The following is a 21,430-nucleotide window of genomic DNA, read 5'->3' as shown; positions in this document are numbered from 1 at the left end:
TAATTATCAAACTATCAAAAAAAAACATTTATTTGAAGTATATTAAAAAGAAGGAAAAACTGTAATTTTACTGGATGAAACAGCTATTAAATTCTCTCATTATTGGAAAACAAAAGAAAAATACACTTTTCTGCTAATTATCACAACATATTTTCAAAACTTGAACAATTCAACTTTTTGTATCAGAAAATTAGGCCCATTATGAAGAATGACGCCCCCGAGAACGAGAGAGGCGCCTCCACCACGTGTTGCAACTCAGTTCTGCTTGGCTATTAACGAGAGGATTTTATTCGCTGTTTCACCCATCCATTCATTCATCCAAATAATAAAAGAACTCATTTAAAACTTAATAAAATATTTATTGTGAAAGAAACGGAAAAATACTTTAAATAAACTCACACTCAATGTTAATAAAAAAAATACATTAAAATAATCAAAAAACTTACATTACACTGCCACCCAGCAGGATTGAAGAAAAGGAGATGTGCTGCATTTCTGATGACCCAATCGATACGTAAATGAATACTGTTTGTTGATTGTTAACTGTTAACTCTTAACTATATCCATGATCTTGACCTCCCTCAATATTTATAAAGAATTATACGCTGACATTGTGACTTTGATCCGGTCACTGTACTGAGGTAAAATGCACAGCATGCAATCTGTGCCAAGTTTGCATATTTGGAGATTGTTTTATATTCCATATCCTGTGATCGGATCAATTTCGATGTCTATGAACTTGAAATATCAAAAGATGGAATTCTGAATACTGAGTGTTTTTGTGTTAAAATATTGAAGTGAGGTTGGAATATCTTTCAATTCATATATTTACTCAAATGAATCTGAATCATTTCATGATTATTTTCTATATTTGACACTATAAAAATGTGCCAGAAAAGGAGATGATGAAGTTAGGAAGAGGTTTGATTCATGAGCAGACAACTACTTTTGACGGGACAGATATTAATTGTGTGCAGTGGTATGACAACAAAATTGTGACACTTATTTCGGAATATTGTGGAACCAGACCCGTTGTAAAGGTAAACAGATTCATGAAGTCAGAAAACACCAAAAAAGAAATCGATTGTCCTGACATAGTCAAGCAGTACAATCGTCACATGGGTGGTGTTGACTTACAGGACTCCCTATTAGGACTTTACCCAATAAAACTGAAAAGCAAAAAATTGTATCATAGGATCTTCTACCACTTATTGGACTGTGTTACCATAAATTGCTGCCTTGAAAGGAGAATCGTTGCAAAACCAAGTGGACATAATTGACTATAGGAATTACATAAAGAACACAATTCTACAACATTCCGGTGACATGAAAAACAGATGTTTATTTGCAGAAGGTTTGTTGAAGAAATTGATCATCGAATCGAAGATGCGAAAATCGTTTCAGATGCTCTTTCTCACGGCATTTTTAGTTCAGTGGCAGCGGACCTCTATATGGAAACTTCAAAGTACGAAAAAGAGTTTTTATTTTTTCCAAGTCTGCTACGGCCATCCAAAGAGATTTGAAAGCAGTTTCATGAATGTTTTCAGATGTTCTTTCTCACGGTGTTTTTTGTTCAGTGGCGGCGTACCTCTATATGGAAATTTCATAGTACAAGGAAAAGTTTTAATTTTTCCCAAATCCAAAGAAATCGAAAGGTAATTTCATGAATACTTTCTGATGCAAGTATATTTTTGTTCGGTGTCAACTGACTCAATCCTCTATGAGAATTTCATATTCAAGAATTTCTGACAAAATTTGTGACCTCTGATATGTCTTTGGTCGATCATTCAATCAATTTTTTAAACATAACAATTATTTTTGGTACTAATTGCCCAGCCACACTTTTATTACTGACCGATCGTTATTCTGTAAAATAACAAATTGATTTCAACCCGTATACTTATAACCTTTCTGGATACACTCTAGAATTTCTAACACTCAAAATATTTCAGGTGGATTGCTGATAGTCTCCCTCAGAATTAATTTTTCCTGCCTCTAAGGGTTGAACAAATCACTAAGGTATATACCTATATTATCTTAGACATGTACCCATATTTGTGAAATTTTGGCACTCGAAATATATTGAGTAAATTATGAATGATTAGAGGCTTCGTATCGAATTATATCACTAACCGACTCCAACTACCTTAAAAAATGATGATCGTACGAAGGAAGAAAAACAATCTGACAACACCGCCTGCGTTTGCTCCTCTATCCCACCTTAGACTTCCCCTACGTCAGAAAGTGTGGCTAGAAATCTGTGGCCGTTAATGTTCGATTGTCCCTCGTCATGAACTGTGAATGAAAAGTTGTGGGTAACTTCACACTAATCTGATGAAGACAATATTTTTCCTATCATTCTCAAACTCTATATTGAGCACGAATGATAAGAAATGTACAAAATATTACCCCTTTCTTGAGGTCCGGGTTTATACTAGGAAAAAATCGATACCCTAAATCTATATAATGACGATTGGATAATGATCATTAATTTAGACTTATGACAATTATGATGAGTAAGAGCTAATTCATTTTCATGCACATCAAATTAAACACATTTGTTTCATTACCAAGAAACGAAATTTTTCTGTACCAGAATGCAATTCCATAGAAAAAATTATTTCCTACTCCCTTAATAATCTACGTGTTCAAGAAAATATAATTTTTGAAACACTAGGAGTTCGAGAATCATCTAAAACAGCTAAAAGAGGTTTGACTGATGGAATAGGATCTGTTTCAAAAACATTATTTGGCACACTTGATGAAGACGATGCTATCTATTTCAACTCTCAAATCAATACATTGAAGAAAAATCAGGAACACCTAAATACATTATTGAAGCAATAAACATCAATAGTGCAAAATACTGTTCATTTAATAAACAGAACAAATACTTACTTTGATAATTTCGATACCAAACCAAAAATCTGTTAATGATCTGGATGAAAATATTTCAAATTTTGAGATAAAAGACCATCTTACCTTTGAGGTGAATGAACTATTATCTATATTTGATTTAATTTTAACTAGATTCAAATTGAATCAGAACAATCAAATTGAAATAATTTCATTCGCACAAAGAGGAATTTTGCATCCTTTAGTAATAAGTCCAATGAAATGTATACATGAAGCATCCAAAATTCAGAATTATATTTTTAACATTTCCAGTTAAACCTGTCATTGAAAACATGCATATATTATTTGATTTAATTACAACCAATATAGTTCTTATTGACAAGAAATTAACTTTTGTTCTTTATATACCACTTATTGAAAAACGCGACTATGATGTTTTCAAAATGTCTAGTTTTCCCGTACCTTTAACAAATAATACTTTTGGTTTTATCTTTACTCAAGAATCATTTTTTGTGACCGATTTTAGTAAACAACATTTCTTTTTCATGAATGACTTTGAACTATTTAGTTTTAAACATTTATTAGCTGATAGGTATATAAGTAAGCAGACCAATTTATTGAGCCCACCAACATGAAGATTGCAAATCAAATTTGTGCATGCCTACTACGTCCATTCCAGACTTCTGTGATGAAAGATTCATTCATATAAAAGAAACACTATTTATTCAGTTAGCAAACATAAATTCTTAGCTTTTTCTTGCACCACATGAAGAATATGTGGGTTTGAAATGCAGATCAATTGTGGGAAGACAAACAATTACTTTAAATGATACTGGAGTTTTGACTATCAGTTCAAATTGTTCAGTATACTCAAAATCAGTCATTCTTACAACTCACGAGGAGTTTTCTAGTGAAGTCCTTACTCACTATATCGCTCCTTTGAACTTAAAAAAATAAATAAATTCGAATTTATCAAATTTTGTTTTATCGAAACTAAAGCCAATTGAAACACCTATCGTTATAAATCCAAAGAATTATCATGATCTGAAAGAAATAAGTCATAACTTGCAAAAACTTCACCATGGAATATTATATTTCATTGTGTGTTTGCTATTTTGTCTTTTAATCCTCTATATTTTGCGAACTTTGCATAAGCGATATAAAAGTAAATCCAATGATACCTTGCATTCTTCGAATGAAATTGAAGTTACAGGGGGGACACAAAAACTGAAGAAATAAAAAAATCAATTAGATCACATTGCACTGGAAGGTAGTAGTAAAGCATCATGAGTTAGCGAAAATTGCACCTTACCTAGGTACAGTTTTCAAAATTAGGAGGGAGGTGTTGTAATGTAATTTCTTATTATTATCATTATTATTTCCTCGTTTCATTACTGATAATCTAGTTCACGATTTATTTATGTTCATCTTGCGATTACTATGTTTAGTTCAGAAATGCATGAATTATATTTTTGCTGACAATACTTTATGAAGTTCGTTATCGTTATCACATCATTTAACCTGTTTAATTTCTATTGGCTAGAATATGAACCGTAAAACAGTAGCTAGCGTCTATGATCACGTAACAAGTAACTTCATAAAAAGCGAGCGTTCTGTTGTTTCAACGACACTTACTCAAGCTTTTTGAACAGACGACATGTAAATTGTACTCTATTTTATCTATTCCGGCGACTTGTTGTATTTTTGTGGTGAATAGAAACGTTTTTCTGCATTGAAGTTTTCCACTCCAATCATCTCCAACAAGCGTGTTGTCAATTAATTAATATTGAATGGGACATATTTGATTTTGGGTTTTCTCATTGGATTTACTTATATAACAGCAGATATCTCTGATCACACTTTCACCATAACAGTTCTCCTTTATTTCATATTTTTGTCATAGACAAACAAACACACTTTTTTCAAACTTAATCACATGGCTTTTACTGGTAATCCATAATTTCAAAACAAATAACGAATTTCAGTAAATTTTAATTCAATAACCTTCTTTATATTCAGTGAGGAGTCAACCCAGTTAAATGAAGTGACTTATTCTATTGTATTGACATGTTTCAATGTAACATTATTTTCGACACGGCTATCCTCACTAACAGTTAGTTGAGATCTTTCATAATAATTTTTATACTGTACTATCATCATACAAATTTTGTAGCTTTTTCTTGAAAATGATAATACATTTCATCGAAATATTGCAATAACTTGTGTTATAAGAGTACACTTCCTTTCTGCTGGTCACCCAAATATCTTTTCCAAGTTTTGTTGTTAACTAGTCAGCAAAGACTTTCCTTCAACTATATATTTATATTATTATTATTATTATATGTGAATTGGGATTTGTAATCAAATTACAGTCATTATTATTGTTTTTATTAATAATGAAATAATAATTTTGTTTCAGCTAGACTCTTATGTTGAGTTGAAATTCCTATAACTCAATCTATAGAGATTTTTCTCAACACCTCAGGTGGATTCAGGCTCAAATACAAATATTACTTTCCCAAAAATAATCTGAATATCAAGTATAAATGTAAGTAAATTTGGGAAAAAAAAAACTGAATATGGAAAAATGTAAAACAGTTTAATGAAATATAAAAATCGACTTTTAAATATAAATTAATTAGTGAGAATAGCAAATAACTCTAAAATGTTTTATGCTATACCGAACTAAGTAACGTAAATTACGGAACGCTCTCACGGATCAAGGAAAGTAAAAGCATATACCAAATAGCGAACGAGAACGGATACACCCAAATGACAAATAAATTAGAAAATAGAATTAAACAAAAAATACAGAACAAGGATCAAACCACTACAACAGATAAAACAACAAAACAATGGACAGCATTTACGTAAGTAGGTCACCAAACCAAAAAAACTAACACCCATCTTCAAACGCCTGAACATCAACATCACATACAATCCAAACACGAAAATAACACAAAAAAATAAACAGCTATGAAAAAGAAGAAGACAAAAACCTAAACGGGGTTTACAGCATATAATGCTCGGACTGCATCACATTCTATATCGACCAAACCAAGAAAAAACTGATCCAAAGGTACGAGGACCCATAAAAGGCATACATAGACCCAATAATATATAAATCAAACCTCGCAATACACGCCATACAAAACAAACCAAATTTCCCCCCAGCAGAGAACATAAAACAAGTCGATGAAGAAAACCGTATGGACATCTGGGAAAACTTAAACATAAAAACATGAAAAGCAGAAATTGATTTCATTTGGTCGATCCGACCAACCGATAGACCGGTTTCGGGGTGATTGCTCCATCATCAGTACCGGGTATGGTCTCTTCAGAACGGTGTGAACCGTCTAGCCGGAACATGATATATGATTGATATATTATTATAAAATGTAAATATGGTGACGTGGGTTTGATAAATGAAGTTTTAGTTATTATTATTATTATTATTTTTGTTACTCTTGAAATGGAAATTTTGATTTTGCTAGACTCTTATGTTGAGTTGAAATCATATAACTCAGTGTATAGAGATTTCTCTCATCACCTCAGATGGATTCCGGAACAAACACAACGATTACTTACCTAAATTGATCTTACTAGCAGGTGTTCCTGTGAATAAATTTGAAAAAGACACAACTGAATTCAGAAAATGTAGAACAATTTTTAATAAGAAATGTTGAATTCAAAATATATAAATTATCAAAAGAGAAAATTAACTTATTCTAAATATGTTCTAAACTTACTGTTCCATTCTCATTTAAACTCATTTATTTTGTATCACACTGTATGTATTTATATTGATACAAGTACCTTCGAGTATCGGGCGTGCGTGTGTGGTACCACGAAACGAGGGACTGCCCGCATCTCTCCCCACTGTCTAAAAATCTGCCGGCGCATCTATATAGCTCAACTCACTAAAGTATGTCATGAAAGTACAATACAGTGATATTATTTCTAATATATAAAGTCTCAGTAACCTAATTATATACAGTCTGCTAAAAACACCACCTATTTTTTGGTCCAATCGAACCGGGATTTATATTTGTAGTAATTGCATTGTTATTGTTTTTTTTTCAAATCATATGTAAAAAATTCGTACTTCTCTCGATTTAAATTCTTATTTCCTTTTAGGTACGAACGCTCAACTCAGTTTCTGGCAATATTTCATTCACGTTTGGTTTTTTACCGGTGAATGTTTTGTTCAGGAAAAAACTCGCTTTAATTCTCGATTTTCGCTGGTAGATGATTGAATAGATACTCATATTATATTATCATATAATATGGTTTTATTATATCGTTTTATAATATAATCTCTCACTCACACATATTAAAATAATATTGTGTCTATATTATTTATCTCTCATATAAGTTTGAATTATTCTCTTTGAAAATAAATACACTTTTCTCATACTCATTATATACCATCTCTATTGTGTAATAACTTTATATAATTGAATAAATTGAAACTTTTCTCATTATCATCGCTCATATATATAAAAAGACTCTGGTACCTCGTCATTGAACACAACCTTGAGTTTTTTTGCATCTCGTTCGAACTCGAACATTTGACTTCTTTTTTTCTATTTCTTCACATTTTTTTGGTTCTTCGTAAATACATTGTAAACTTGTTATTTTCTCGGTCTTTGTTGATCTAAAATGGCGGATGCAAAGAAAATAAAACAATATATTGCCCTAAGGCAAGTTGAAATTAGTAAATTGAAAAGTTTGAAAACCGTTGCTGTTAACGCACTTAATGATGAGTCCGTTCACGTGAATTTTCAGTGTAGATATGAACATATTGATACGATAAATGAAGCGTTTCAGGAAATTCACAGTAATTTAACTGCTTTATTAGCCTCGACAGACAGTGATGATCTTGCCTCCCAACATGATATTCACAGTTTGTTTATGGACGAATTTTATGAAATCCAAACAATCTATACGCAGCTTTTTTCTACATTGAGTAATTCGCCAAATGTTTCTCCTGTCATTAGTAAAAATATCAAATTACCCAAAATTGAATTGCCAAAGTTCAGTGGAGAACTGAAGAGTTGGCAAACTTTCATTAAAATTACTTCTGAAAACTATCACTCGTTAAGAAATGTATTGAATGTTTTTCAAGAAAATTTGTCATTGCTTGACAATTTAGTTTATGAAGTCATCAATTGGGACTTTCCTTTATTTCACATGCTCATAGATCGCTTATATTCTGCCACAGTCACTACTTTTGAGTTAGAATGTGGATCTAATCTGCAACAAGGCTTTAATTATTAGCTTTTTGCAAAAACGATGCACCGCGTTAGAATCAGTTAATCTCAATAGTTCTCCGCCTTCAAGGCCTGTTTCAAAACCTAAATTCTCCACATTTAATAATAGTGATAATTCAGAAAGTAAACTCAAACGCTCATCTTTCATTTCACATACTCAAAATGAATGTCAGCTTTGCAAAGAAACTCATTTGATTTATAATTGTCCTTCCTTTTTAGCTCAATCTCCCAAAGAAAGATATTCTTTGGTTAAATCCCAGAATTGGTGTTCTAATTGCCTAGGTTTTCGTCATAATTCTCGTTTTTGGTCTTCTACCACTATGTGTAAGAAATGTTCTGGTAGACACCACACACTTTTGCATTTTGAAAATGTTCCTCAACCCTCAGTCATTTGTAATAATGATCAACCTTGTACCTCAAATGCGGTTTGCTTATCAGATAATCCTGACTATTCTCAACCTCGTGTCAATCTCTTGTCTCATGATAATTCCACTGTCCTTCTCTCTACTGCTATAATTGAAGTCAAAGGAAAACATGGAAAATTTCATAAAGTTAGAGCTGTCCTAGACAGTGCAAGCCAGTCTAATTTTATAATAATAATAATATAATAATAATCGTCTTTATTTTTAACCCAGCTATAGTTACATACAAATATTTTAAATAAATTAGAGAGTTAGTTGCTGACATAACAAAAGGCGAAGTTCAACGCAGTTAGCACAAGTGCTTCTGAGTTGTTGTTGTTATCTCCTCAAAATGTGCTCACCGTTTAGGTTTATCTCTAGAAAAGATATCTGTCTCTATTTCTGGCATTACCCAGAAAGATTATTTTTCTCAACAAGGCGTAACTTGTTTAGTGAAACCTGTTAATAAAATCTCTCCTCATTTCAATCTCGATTTTATAGTCATTCCCAAGATCTGTTCCAGTTTACCCGAACAATCTATTCCTATTCACAAATTTTCTCAATTCCCGAAATTGTCATTGGCAGATTCTCATTTCAACATATCTGCACCTGTAGATATACTTCTTGGTGCTGATATTTATCAGCCTGGCTACGAGTTGGAACTACATACTGATGCTAGTCAGCAGGGTTATGGAGCCTGTCTTTTGCAGAAATCTGGCTTGGGTAATAGGCTTCATCCAATTTTTTACATCAGTAGGAAAACCACACCAGCCGAAGGAAAATATTCAAGCTATGAGCTGAAAGTTATAGCTGTTATCAATGCTGTTAAGAAATTCAGGATATATCTCCTAGGAACACCATTCAAAATTGTTACCGATTGTCTGAATTTTCAAAAAACCATTGATAAAAGAGATCTGAATACTCGAGTTGCCAGATTGCTGTTGGAGGAATATACATATGTGATAGAGCATAGAAAAGGTAGCCGTATGCCTCATGCAGATGCTTTAAGCAGATTTCCGATGATGATGATTATACAAGAGAGCATTATGGAAGATAGTTTACTGAAAAGAGTGAAAGTAGCTCAAGAGAAGGATAAATATCTGAATGTCATCAATAAAATCTTGCAGCAAAATGAGGAATATGATTCATATTTTATTAATAATGGAGAACTATATAAGTATAAAAATGAGAAGATCCCATGAAATTGGTTACTTCGGAGTCACAAAAACGAAGGAAGTAGTGAAGAGGGAATTCTTCATAGAAGGATTGACAGATAAGATTAAGGATTGTATGAGGGCTGTGTGTCGTGTATAGTAGGAAATAGAAAAGAGGGCAATAAGGGGGGTTTCCTGCATATCCTACCAAAGGAAGGGTCATTACATACTCATCACATAGACCACATAGGACCATTGACATCTAAAAACAGAAATTATAAACATAGTTGTTATAGACGACTTCTCTGAGTTCGCCTGGCTGTACCCTACGAAGTCCTTAACAATCAGGGAAGTGATCGAGTGTTTGAAAAAACAAAAAATATTTTCGGTAGTCCGAACAGGATTATTAGTGATAAAGGAACATCATTCACTTCAGAAAAATTCGCAAATTATTGCAATGAGGAAGAAATGCATCATCTGACGATAACAACCGGAGTTTACGTGGGAACGGACAAGTTGAGAGGGTGAACAGAATACTCATACCAATTTTGACAATATTGAGTATGAAGGATGCATCAAAATGGCATCGACACGTATCACGTGTACAAAGAGTGTTCAATTCTACTCATCAAAGGAGTATCAACACAACCCCAGCCGAGATACTCTTGGGAGTGAATTTAAGAAATAAAGAAGACCTGAAAATAAAGGAATTACTAGAGAAAGAAGTTGTAGAAATGTTCAACGAAGATAGGAATGCATTGAGGGAAAATGCGAAAAAAAAAAGATAAAGTACATGAAAAAATAGGAGTACATACAACCTGAGACGGAAGAAGGAAAGAAGGAGACCTAGTAGCTATCAAGGGAACACAGTTCGGACCAGGGTTGGAAGAAACTTGCAAAAAAGTTTCTTGGACCTTACGAAGTTCTTAAAGTCGAACCCAACGAAAGATACGATGTTTTGAAGGTTGGCATTCATGAAGGGCCAAGCAAGACGTCAACTTGTGCAAAATTCATGAAACCTTGGATTGATTATGAGTCTGAATCCGAGTCGGATTCTGCACAGGATGGCCGAATGTAGGATTCAATAGTCTGATGATTATTCAACTTACAAATGCTGATCGAGACAGGCGCGCGCCGACCCTGACTTGTGTTGGTTACGATACTGAGGGTTAGGAGTCAGTGGAGAGGGAGACAGTAGCGTACGCCGGCTTGAAGTACGCTGAAGTATCTGAAAGAGAAATCCGCAAAAAGAATGTCATGATATTTGGGCTACCAGAATCTGAAGGAAATGGAAATGAGGATAAGAAAAATCCACTAAAAACCATGAAAACAATAAACCAAAATGTCACTGAAAATAATTTCAGACTGTATCGAACCGGGCGTCTCACAGAAGGGTCTCTGAGACCCACACCTATAAAAATAATATTTAATACACAGGAAGAAGCCAAGCAAATTATCCGAAACACGAAAATATTAAAGCAACAAGCCAGTGTCAATGACAGTTTTGTGACAAACTGATAAAACGCCCCTTCAAATGAAGCAGGTTAAAGATAGATCTGAAAAACCAACTAACTGAGCATACGCAAAACGGTGAAACGAACCTAAGAATAAAATATGTGAATGGAGAACCCAAAATAATAAAAAACCCTTAGATTTGTCCAAACAGCGAAGCTTGTCAGATCTACTCTGTTACTATCAAAGTGATCGTGGACTAAACAACAAAACTCAGGAATTCTTTACCTCAGTCGCAGCCTCTGAATACCACCTTATTGTCATCACCGAAACATGGCTTCAGTCAAACGTTGAAAATGCTGAATTATTTGGGGACAACTATATAGTATCTAGTAGTGACAGGAATATACAAGCAAACTCAGTAACACGTGGAGAAGGAGTACTTTTGGAAGTGCGGAGTAGAAATCGATCTTTCATGATATGGTGACAATTTCGCTAGCATTGGCTTGGTTGGCTGTGAGATAATTTTTAAACAAACTTTTTTCTATACTTTTGTAACTTACATTTCATCCAGCTCAAGCAGCTAAGAATTACAAAATCTATTGGAAACACTAGAGACACTAGAGCATCTATGAAAATAATATATTGATACTGGGTGACTTCAATCAACCAAATTTTGTAAATCGAGCGGATGTAGTGCATATTAACAACATTAACTTGATTAACTTACAGCAATTAATGAGCTTTTACGAACTAAAACAGTTCCAATTCTATAGTGAACATATCTGAGTGTTCATTAGACTTCGTATTTTTCAATATATAATGCCATATCACCCGTGATCAGCTACCAATGATTTCCGAAGATAATCATCTTCCCCCTCTCCGAATATCAAAGGAATTTCCACAAACATCAATAATACAATATAATGTTGAATCGGTCAGTAACAATTTTAAAAAAGCTAATTTTCCCCTCCTATACTCTCATCTTCTCAATATGAGTTGAGACTTCCTGGAAACCTATTCTGATGTCAATGAAGCTGTGTCCGAATTCTACAAAATGACTTATTCCATTCATGACCTATACGTACCAAAAACTCTATATTTTGTTAGAAAATACCCACCCTGGTTTAGTAAAGTTAAAGTAATATAAAAATATCCTACAGAAAATATATAGACAAATCCGAGGAAGTTATCAAATCTGATCCCTCAGAGTTCTGGTATTTTATTCAAAGTAAAAAAGGGACATATAAGGTTCCCGGAATACTTTATGTGGATGACGTAGAAAGTAAGAACCTCTCAAGTATTCTAAATGCATTTGCAGATTACTTTAGCAGTGAGCAGTGTTTATACTATCCCAATTGATAATAACACCATGGATGATGATACACTATCCCCGAACACAACAACAATATCACTCGAGAAATTAAGTGAAGACAAAGTCCAGACTGCCCTGAAAAACTTAAATCTAAGTAAAAAGATTGTTCTAATGTGTTTGCAAAATCCCTCCAAACAATATATAACAGAGCATTAAACACATGTTCATTTCCCGATGTTTGGAAAACCTCAAAAATATACCCAATAATCAAATCTGGAGCTATCAATCAAATGAAAAACTATCGTCCCATCACATTATTATGGAACTTTGCAAAGGCTTTTGAAATCTCAATCTATAATAGAGTATTTCCGAACGTAAAAAATAAAATATCACTTCAGCAACACAGCTTCAAATTTAAGAGATCAGCCATCACCAATTTGATGTGCTTCACACAAATAAATTGATGGATGTAGCCGTAACTACGTGGTCGGAAATCATAATGAAGAGAAGAGAATTGAAACTTTCTATGTTTTTTACCACTTTTATTTGTAACTGACGTTACTGCAGTTTCGTCTTATACGAACATTTTCAAACTTATACTAATTTTTTGTATATTTTGTGAATTTTATTGTATGAGTTTGAAAATGTCCGTATACAAATTAAAGTGGTAAAAACATAGAAAGTTTTATTTCTCTTTTCTTCTTCACACAAATTATTAGCAATGCTCTAGATAATCAGTCTCAAGTCGATACCATATATACAGATTTTTCAAAGGCCATTGACAAATTTGGACCATAAAATACTGATATCTAAATTAAATATTCTTGGCTTTGATACTGGCCTACTGAATTTCTTTCAATCATACCTTAGTAATCGGTCACAATATGTTGAGAACCGTGGTCATAAATCACATTTTTTCATTTCAACCAATGAGTGGGACACTTCAGGGAAGCAATTCTCTTTTAATTATTTGTGAATGACATTGCCGATAATATAACTAGTAGCATTCTTTTATTTGCTGATGATCTGAAATTATTTAGCGTCATTGAATCTCAATGGCGCTAAATAATTTGAACTACTCCAAAATGATATTGACCGTCTAGCATTTTGAAACAAATAAATTACCCCTAAATATACAGAAATGTCATTACACTACCTATACTTTGAAAATCAAACCAGTGGAATACACTTTTTTTTTGTACCTTGGGAGCTGTCTGACTTGTCCATTTAGTCCAAGTCTCCAGAAAACACTGCAGCCTCTTGGGCTTATTGCGTTTATTCTCCCATCTTCTCATGACACCCATTCCATCAGTCTCGTTCTCTGTACTAGTTTGTACAGGTTCCGTGTTGGATGTTCGTCATATTTTTCTGAGCGTAATTTTGTACTTCCATATATTGCCTGCCTCCTGTGATTCAGTGCCTCACATTCGCATAAGATGTGTAGAGCTGTTTATATCCCTTCGTTGCATAATCTGCAGCTGAGGTCTCCGTTGTACAGACCCAATTTATTCAGGTGTCCTCTAAGCGGACAATGACCGGTTAGTAACCCTGCAATTATTCTGAGCCGATCTCTATTGAAGTAGTTCTTCGGTTCTTTTCCCGGACGATTCCCTAATGAAGGTTCTACTGTGTTTGTTGCCAGGTACTTTTGTCCAGTACTCTGTGTGCTTCTTATTGGTCCAGTCCTACTCTGGTTTCATACCAATGATTTTGGTACCCCCAGAGCTGGTTCAGGACCTATATATGAAGTTAATGATTCGCGTCTGGCGCATTCATCAGCTTCATCATTACCTGTGATTCCTGAATACCCTGGAGTAGAAGAAGCCTCGCTTGAACGAGCCAGACTAGATATAGTAGGTAACATATCACGCCATAAAAAAATTCTCCGTTGGTGTATCGAACGCGGGACGTCTGTGTGGTAGTCTTCGACTATAATCTCGTCGCTAGCGAGGGATATCGAAAGTGAATGCGGCTGGTTGGTAGATATGGTTGAATATTACGATAAAGTTTGCTCGGCTGGTTGCTGATAACGACTTCAGAGAACATTGGGTATATGGGGTGTGTCAACAAAGATGTTAAGTATGTCGGTTATTGTTTTTTCGAAAGCTTTGACAGTTTTGAACAGCATTTACGATTTTAATAATTGACATTAAGTTGACAGGTATTGATACCGAGAGGCGAACACATTTGTAATGAGAACATTGGGAATACAGGGTGTTGCTGAGAAACACATTAAATATAGGGTGTGTATACAGTATCCTTTAAAGGATAGTTGTCATGAAGGTATACAGGGCGTGTAGCATTGAAAACATAACACCAGCGTTGAATAAAAAACAGGTCTGGTATCAAAGTATACAAGGTGTGTGAGTGTGTGGGTGTGTACACCTAAAAAAAATGTGTGTACCGTTAAAGAAAAATGATGTCACGAAGGTATACAGGATACGTGCAGCGTTGAAGGAAAAACATGGCTACTATCGAGGTGTGTGTGTGTGTATACAGTGTTGAAGAAAAAAAAGAGTGGTGGTTAGTGTTGTGTACGACATTGAAGAGTATAGTCTTGGTGAAAGTAACGAGTTCAGAAAAAATAGGGTATACTAGACTTCTAGTTGAAAAAACCAGACATCACCAGAAGATGGCAGACTTTGCCGAAACGTTGTGAAAATAATCCTTATGGGGAGAAAATACACAGAACGAGCGAAACCCGATATATATATATATATATATATATATATATATATATATATATATATCAATATTAAATTTCACAAAAAGGATTTGAAGCTTTATATCTTCTATTAATTATCTGCGAGCGCTTTTGAGGAGTGCCTAGAAGATGACAGTACTACCAACTGTCGAAAGCGCTCGCAGATAATTAACAGAAGATATAAAGCTTCAAATACTTTTTGTGAAATTTAATATTGAAATACTGAAAATAAATATATATATATATATATATATATATATATATATATATATATATATATATATATATATATATATATATATATATATATATATATATATATACTAAAAAATAAAGATGAATTAATGTTTTTGAATCTACATAGAAATTACTCATATTAGTTCATTTGTAACAGAAATCACTGACCAGTCATTGCGACCCAATCCCGAAAAAAATATTCCTCTATTTCAACATAATGTAAGTACAATTTTGAGTTTGTTTTCAGTTTTTCTTCAAATATCATAATGTATTTTCCTATTAGATGAATAATTTACATTTTTTTTTCGATAATTCTTGTTTTCGTAGTACATTCAATCTTAAAACTAGTTATTTCAAAACTTAATGTAGCTGTTCAAACTATTTTTCCTTTATTGATCATTCATTACTTCAGAACACAGAATAAAAGAAAATAATTTTGTTTAGTTTCTACTGAGTTTATTTATTTATTACGACTGGTTTCGGCTTATAAGGCAATTTTCAAATAACTACATTTATATATTTGATTTAACTGGAGTTTCTATTCCAACACCAAACTGTTTTTATTTACACCTCGACACGTGTTTCGATCACCAAGTGATCATCTTTAAGAAGAAGATTAAAACTCATGTCAACATGAGTCTTTAAATAGTGTGAACAGGTATCTGATAGGTACAAGCACTAATACTCTTCTAAAGGCTCATGTTATAAGCCGAAACCGGTCGTAACAAATAAATAAACTCAGTAGATACTAAACAAAGTTATTTTTTCATTCTATATTCAACATGAATTTCTACAAAATAAATAGGTCATCAATCGAACGAGTCATTACTTAAAAAAAAATTAAGAATTTATGATTTTTAAAATCTTTATAGAAACCACTCATAATGTTTCAATTGATACAGAAACATTGAACAGTCAATTTCATTGGAACCCCGAAGAAAAAAACTCAATACATTTTTTGTTACTTTTTCGATTACTATGATGTATTTTTAGAATTCGTTTCATTTCGAGAAATTTCATAATGTGGTAGAGAATGAATATGATATTTATATTTTCTCATTTAAATGATTTTTTACAACCAGTTTCACCTGTCTATGATTTCTTCAATCTGTAATGAAACTATCGTACACATGGAGGGTGTTCTTTGTATTATTATTATTAGTTAAGCGATATTGTTTATTATTTTTGAATTTTTCATCTGTTTCAGGGATCAACAAAACAAAAAGTCCATGTTGTCCATAGTGTTGAGCTTCCTGACATGTACGATATGCTGTGAGAAGTTTTTCAAAAACTCCAAAAAAATCCTTCAGTGTATTAACAGGCATTCTCTATGCGAAGAATGTTCTGCGAGAGTAGAGGCATGTCCGCAATGTAGGGTTGCGATGGCTGTAGGGAGAGTTAGGAATAGATCTCTGGAATCTATGAGGGAAGAACTAAAGGCCCACTTCCAAACGGGTTGTCCTATTGAGGATGTAACCCCAAGCGGTTCCGAAATATCGATAATTTTCAATATGGATAATTTCGAAAATAGGGTGGAGTCTGAGTTAGTTTCACAGGCAGAAATTATTAAGGAGCCGTGGGAGTCAGTCAGAACAGCCCTCCTCTCCCTACAAATGGAGCACCAAACACCGGTCATTTTCGTTATATATATATATATATATATATATATATATATATATATATATATATATATATATATATATATATATATACAGTGTGTCAATTTGAAAACTTCCCACCCTCAATATCTCCCTTCCAGTACATAATATGAAGAAATGGTCAGACAGGTCAACTTTATTTGCAAGGGGGACACTCTGAATGAATATTTTCAACCCTCGGGGTTCAACCCCCTAGGAGGGGTGGATGTTACCCTCAGAATTTCAAATGGAAAGGGGGGTCAAGTGGCACATCATTTTGAAGGGCATTCAATTCGCTTGCCGACGGTGCCCTCATTTATTATTTTCCGATCAGCAGTATCCGAAAATGTAGTTCTAAACTAATAGAAGTAATTAGAATTGGCCTATACTAAAATGCCTGGTTATCAAGTTAGTATGCAAAGAAATACAATTTATTGACTCTCTTATAAGTAAAACTTGTGATGACGGGTCAGCTTTTCAACTTTCCATCAGGGGTAAAATTAGACAAGCCTCAAAAAATTTACATTAATTAGTTATCTGATTTCGGTGACTTTCATTTGGGTTTATTATCGGATTTAAAACTCTTATCCCTTTTTTGTTACTTCTGCTATAAAAAGTATCGTTTTTTGAGCAAAAAAGGTGTTCATCGCATTCAAGCCATTTGGTAGTACTATCATTTCAGTTTCATTTGTTGAGCTGATCAGCGATACCTTAGAAAGTGTATAAATTGTAAGAATGGTTTACACTATCCAAGACCGAATTGAAATAATTTTTATTTATGGAGAGGTGGGCAAGTGCGCACGAAGGGCGGCATCTCTTTTTAATGAAAGAAATCCAAATCTTAATATAAGTCACCGGTATGTGCTTGATTTGGTGACAAAGTTTTCCGAAACTGGTTCGGTGAAGAATAAAAAAAGGAATAACCCCAGAGTACTGAATGAGGATGCTCAAATTGAGGTGTTGGGAACATTTGCTGCAGAGCCGACTAGCTCCTTACGATCAGTAGCAGAACAGACGGGAATGTCACACGAGACTGTAAGGAAAGCACTGAAAATGCACAAATTTCATCCATATAAAATGCAGATTCTCCACGAGCTCCATGAGGATGATTATGACAGAAGAATAGAATTCTGTGAAATCATGACTCTTCGAATCAATGCTTTACCTAATCTTCTGTTCAATATCTGTTTCAGTGATGAATGTTCATTTTTCCTGAATGGCAATGTTAATAGGCAAAATTGTCGCCATTGGAGTGACGAAAACCCTCACAATTTTCGAGAAGGACATACACAACACCCACAAAAAGTTAATGTTTGGGCTGGTATTCTTGGAAATGCCATTATCGGACCTTTATTTTTTGAAGAAAACTTGAATGGTGATCTGTACCTAGATATGCTTCAAGCACCTATCGATCCACTTATAACTCACGAGCTCGAAACTCAAATTGATGCACACGGTAATTTACTGTTGCAGGAAGATTTGTTACATTTCCAACAGGACGGTGCGCCACCTCATTATTTTCGCCCCGTCCGACAATGGTTGAACGAGCGATTCCGGGAGAGATGGATTGGCAGAAGGGGATCAATTGAGTGGCCACCGAGATCACCGGATTTGACTCCATTAGATTTTTTTCTTTGGGGATATCTCAAATCTGTCGTTTATAAAACACAGCCCACTGATATGGATGACCTCAAAGGACGAATTACAGCAGCATGCCGGTCAATTAGTGGTGAAGTTTTCCAAAATGTTCGAGAGGAGTTCGAAAACAGACTGTATTACTGTTTAGAGCAGAATGGACAACATTTTGAACATATTATCAGATAAAGCGTAACAAGATGGTTGAAATTTGTTTTTTGCAATTTAGTATTTTTTGTTTGCACTCGATGCGTATTTCGTTAACTAAGTAGTTCTACATTCCTCTCACATCCACGAATTCGAATATTACTCAAGGGTTGGAACGATGCTACCTAGTACGATGCTCACCTTTTCCAATAGTCCATTACAATCATTTGTTTTGAATACCAACCTGAATACCAAACATCTAGTGCGGGCGAGTTTTAATCATTTATTCTTATTCACTTCTAATCACCGTTCGTTTGGAACGTTATTGTTCAAAAACTGCTCATCAAAAACTAATGAAAAAGGTATCATTGGCAAGAGAATTGAATGCCCTTCAAAATGATGTGCCACTTGACCCCCCTTTCCATTTGAAATTCTGAGGGTAACATCCACCCCTCCTAGGGGGTTGAACCCCGAGGGTTGAAAATATTCATTCAGAGTGTCCCCCTTGCAAATAAAGTTGACCTGTCTGACCATTTTTTCATATTATGTACTGGAAGGGAGATATTGAGGGTGGGAAGTTTTCAAATTGACACACTGTATATATATATATATATATATATATATATATATATATTATATATATATATATATATGGAACCAACAAATAATGGGGCTAAACAGCAAATGAAAGAGTACTCTTTAAAGTTTGTCCAAGCTTTCGGAAATTTAATAAATTGTTTCCATCATCAGGGATGCTACAATTTGAGGGTGTAAGTAATATTCATATATAATTATGGATGGTTAGACTTACAACTTTTTTGAGGATGTTTCATACGATGGTTATGTAAAATATTGGACACAACATGATGGATGAACATTCATACAATACATTTATAAAACTGGTTAAAGGATGTCTAATATTGGATAAAATATTTGTGAAAAACGTTACAGTTTAAAATTAATTTGAAGGAAGAATAATGTCACATGTCGAAATTTCACAAAACATTAATTTGGAGGGATTGACAAATAGTTAACATGACATATGTCAGTGGTTCTAGTGATAAAAGCTGTTACCAACTTTGACTTGTAAAGGATTATTTTTGGAAATTTCTACCTGTGCAGCTTTTTTTATTTTAAAGTGAATGTAAGATAATAACATTTGGATTAAAGTATATAGTACATTATTCTATTAATGCTAGATTGGGTGAATTCATTGAAACATTGTTATATGGATTTTTTATCTAACGTCAAAAGATAGGAATATATCTCACTAAGATGATTAATATCTGTTTTTTTGTTGATGCAATTTTTATTTTCAGCAATGAAGGCCATTTCAAGAAAGGACCTTTTTATTAAATGTGTTTCACTAGCTAAGACCTTAGTGGCATCAAAATTCATATGGTGGTCAAACTTATTGACATGTTCAGCTAGAGCACATCTTTCAGGATGGTGTCTACAATCGCTTTTGTGAGAAGTTATTCTGGAGCTTAAAGTTCTTGACGTTTGACCAACATAGATTTTGTTGCAAGATTGACATGGAATACTATATATTACATTTATTCGGGAAGTAATGAGGGGTTTATCTTTAACTCTGGTGTGTAAAGTTCTAATCGTGAGAACTGCTTTGGTGGCTATTTTAATATTGGGTAATTCATTGAGAATTCTAGAGAGTTTGGGAGTGATCTCCTTAATGAAGGGTAAAGTACTATAAAAAACTGGGGTTGGAGCAATATTAATTCCATTGTTTTCAATTATATTTGGATTTGGTGGTAAGGTTATATTAATGTCTGATATGGATGAGGAATTAAACAAAATATTTTTTAACATACTCAAAGGATACGAATTATCCAGAAAAAGTTTAAGCAAAATATCAAGGTTTTTTTTGTGAAATTGGATGTCAGAGATTTTCAACACTCTATTTTTCATTTGTTTCACTAGATTCACTTTCATCGAGTATTTGTGATATGACCAGTAGTTGATATATCTTTCTGAACTACAAGGTTTTCTGTACCAATCTATCACAATATTATTATTGGTAGTTCTGATGAACCTTGTGTCAAGAAATGGCACGGAGTGGTCAGTGTCTTCTGCTTCCATAGTAAATTGAATGTAGGGATCATAGCTGTTAAGTGTGTCAAGAATCTCTTCAGTACAGTCCATTGGTAATGCAACAATGATATCATCAACGTATTTTTTCAAAAAGTGAGGTTTAAAAGATAAGACAGGTAATACTGTGTCTAATAGGTCATCCATAACGTATGCAGCTAGGATTGGTGAAATTGAAGCACCCATTGGTGTTCCAAACGTTTGTTTATAGATTTGTTATCGAATGAAAAATAAGTATTGTCGAATAGAAATTGAATAAGGTTAATGAAATTGTCTTCTGAGAGAGTACAATGCAATTTAATATTGTTCCATTGTTTGTGGATTGCTTTTATGCACGCATCCTCATATACATTGCTGAATAGGAATACCACGTCCAAACTGGCTAGAATGTAATTAGGTGGTAATATGGTGTTGTTAAATTTATTTGTTACTTCGAAAGAATCTTTTATGTAGTATTCATTGTCAAAGTCATATGCCTTCGTCAAGATATTAGTTAACAATGCAGCAATTTTT

Source organism: Leptinotarsa decemlineata, unplaced genomic scaffold (assembly GCF_025532065.1).
Source record: "Leptinotarsa decemlineata unplaced genomic scaffold, Ldec_3_MD MMD2_P_RNA_scaffold_14, whole genome shotgun sequence".
Lineage (NCBI taxonomy): Eukaryota > Metazoa > Arthropoda > Insecta > Coleoptera > Chrysomelidae > Leptinotarsa > Leptinotarsa decemlineata.
This window is presented reverse-complemented; position numbering follows the sequence as displayed.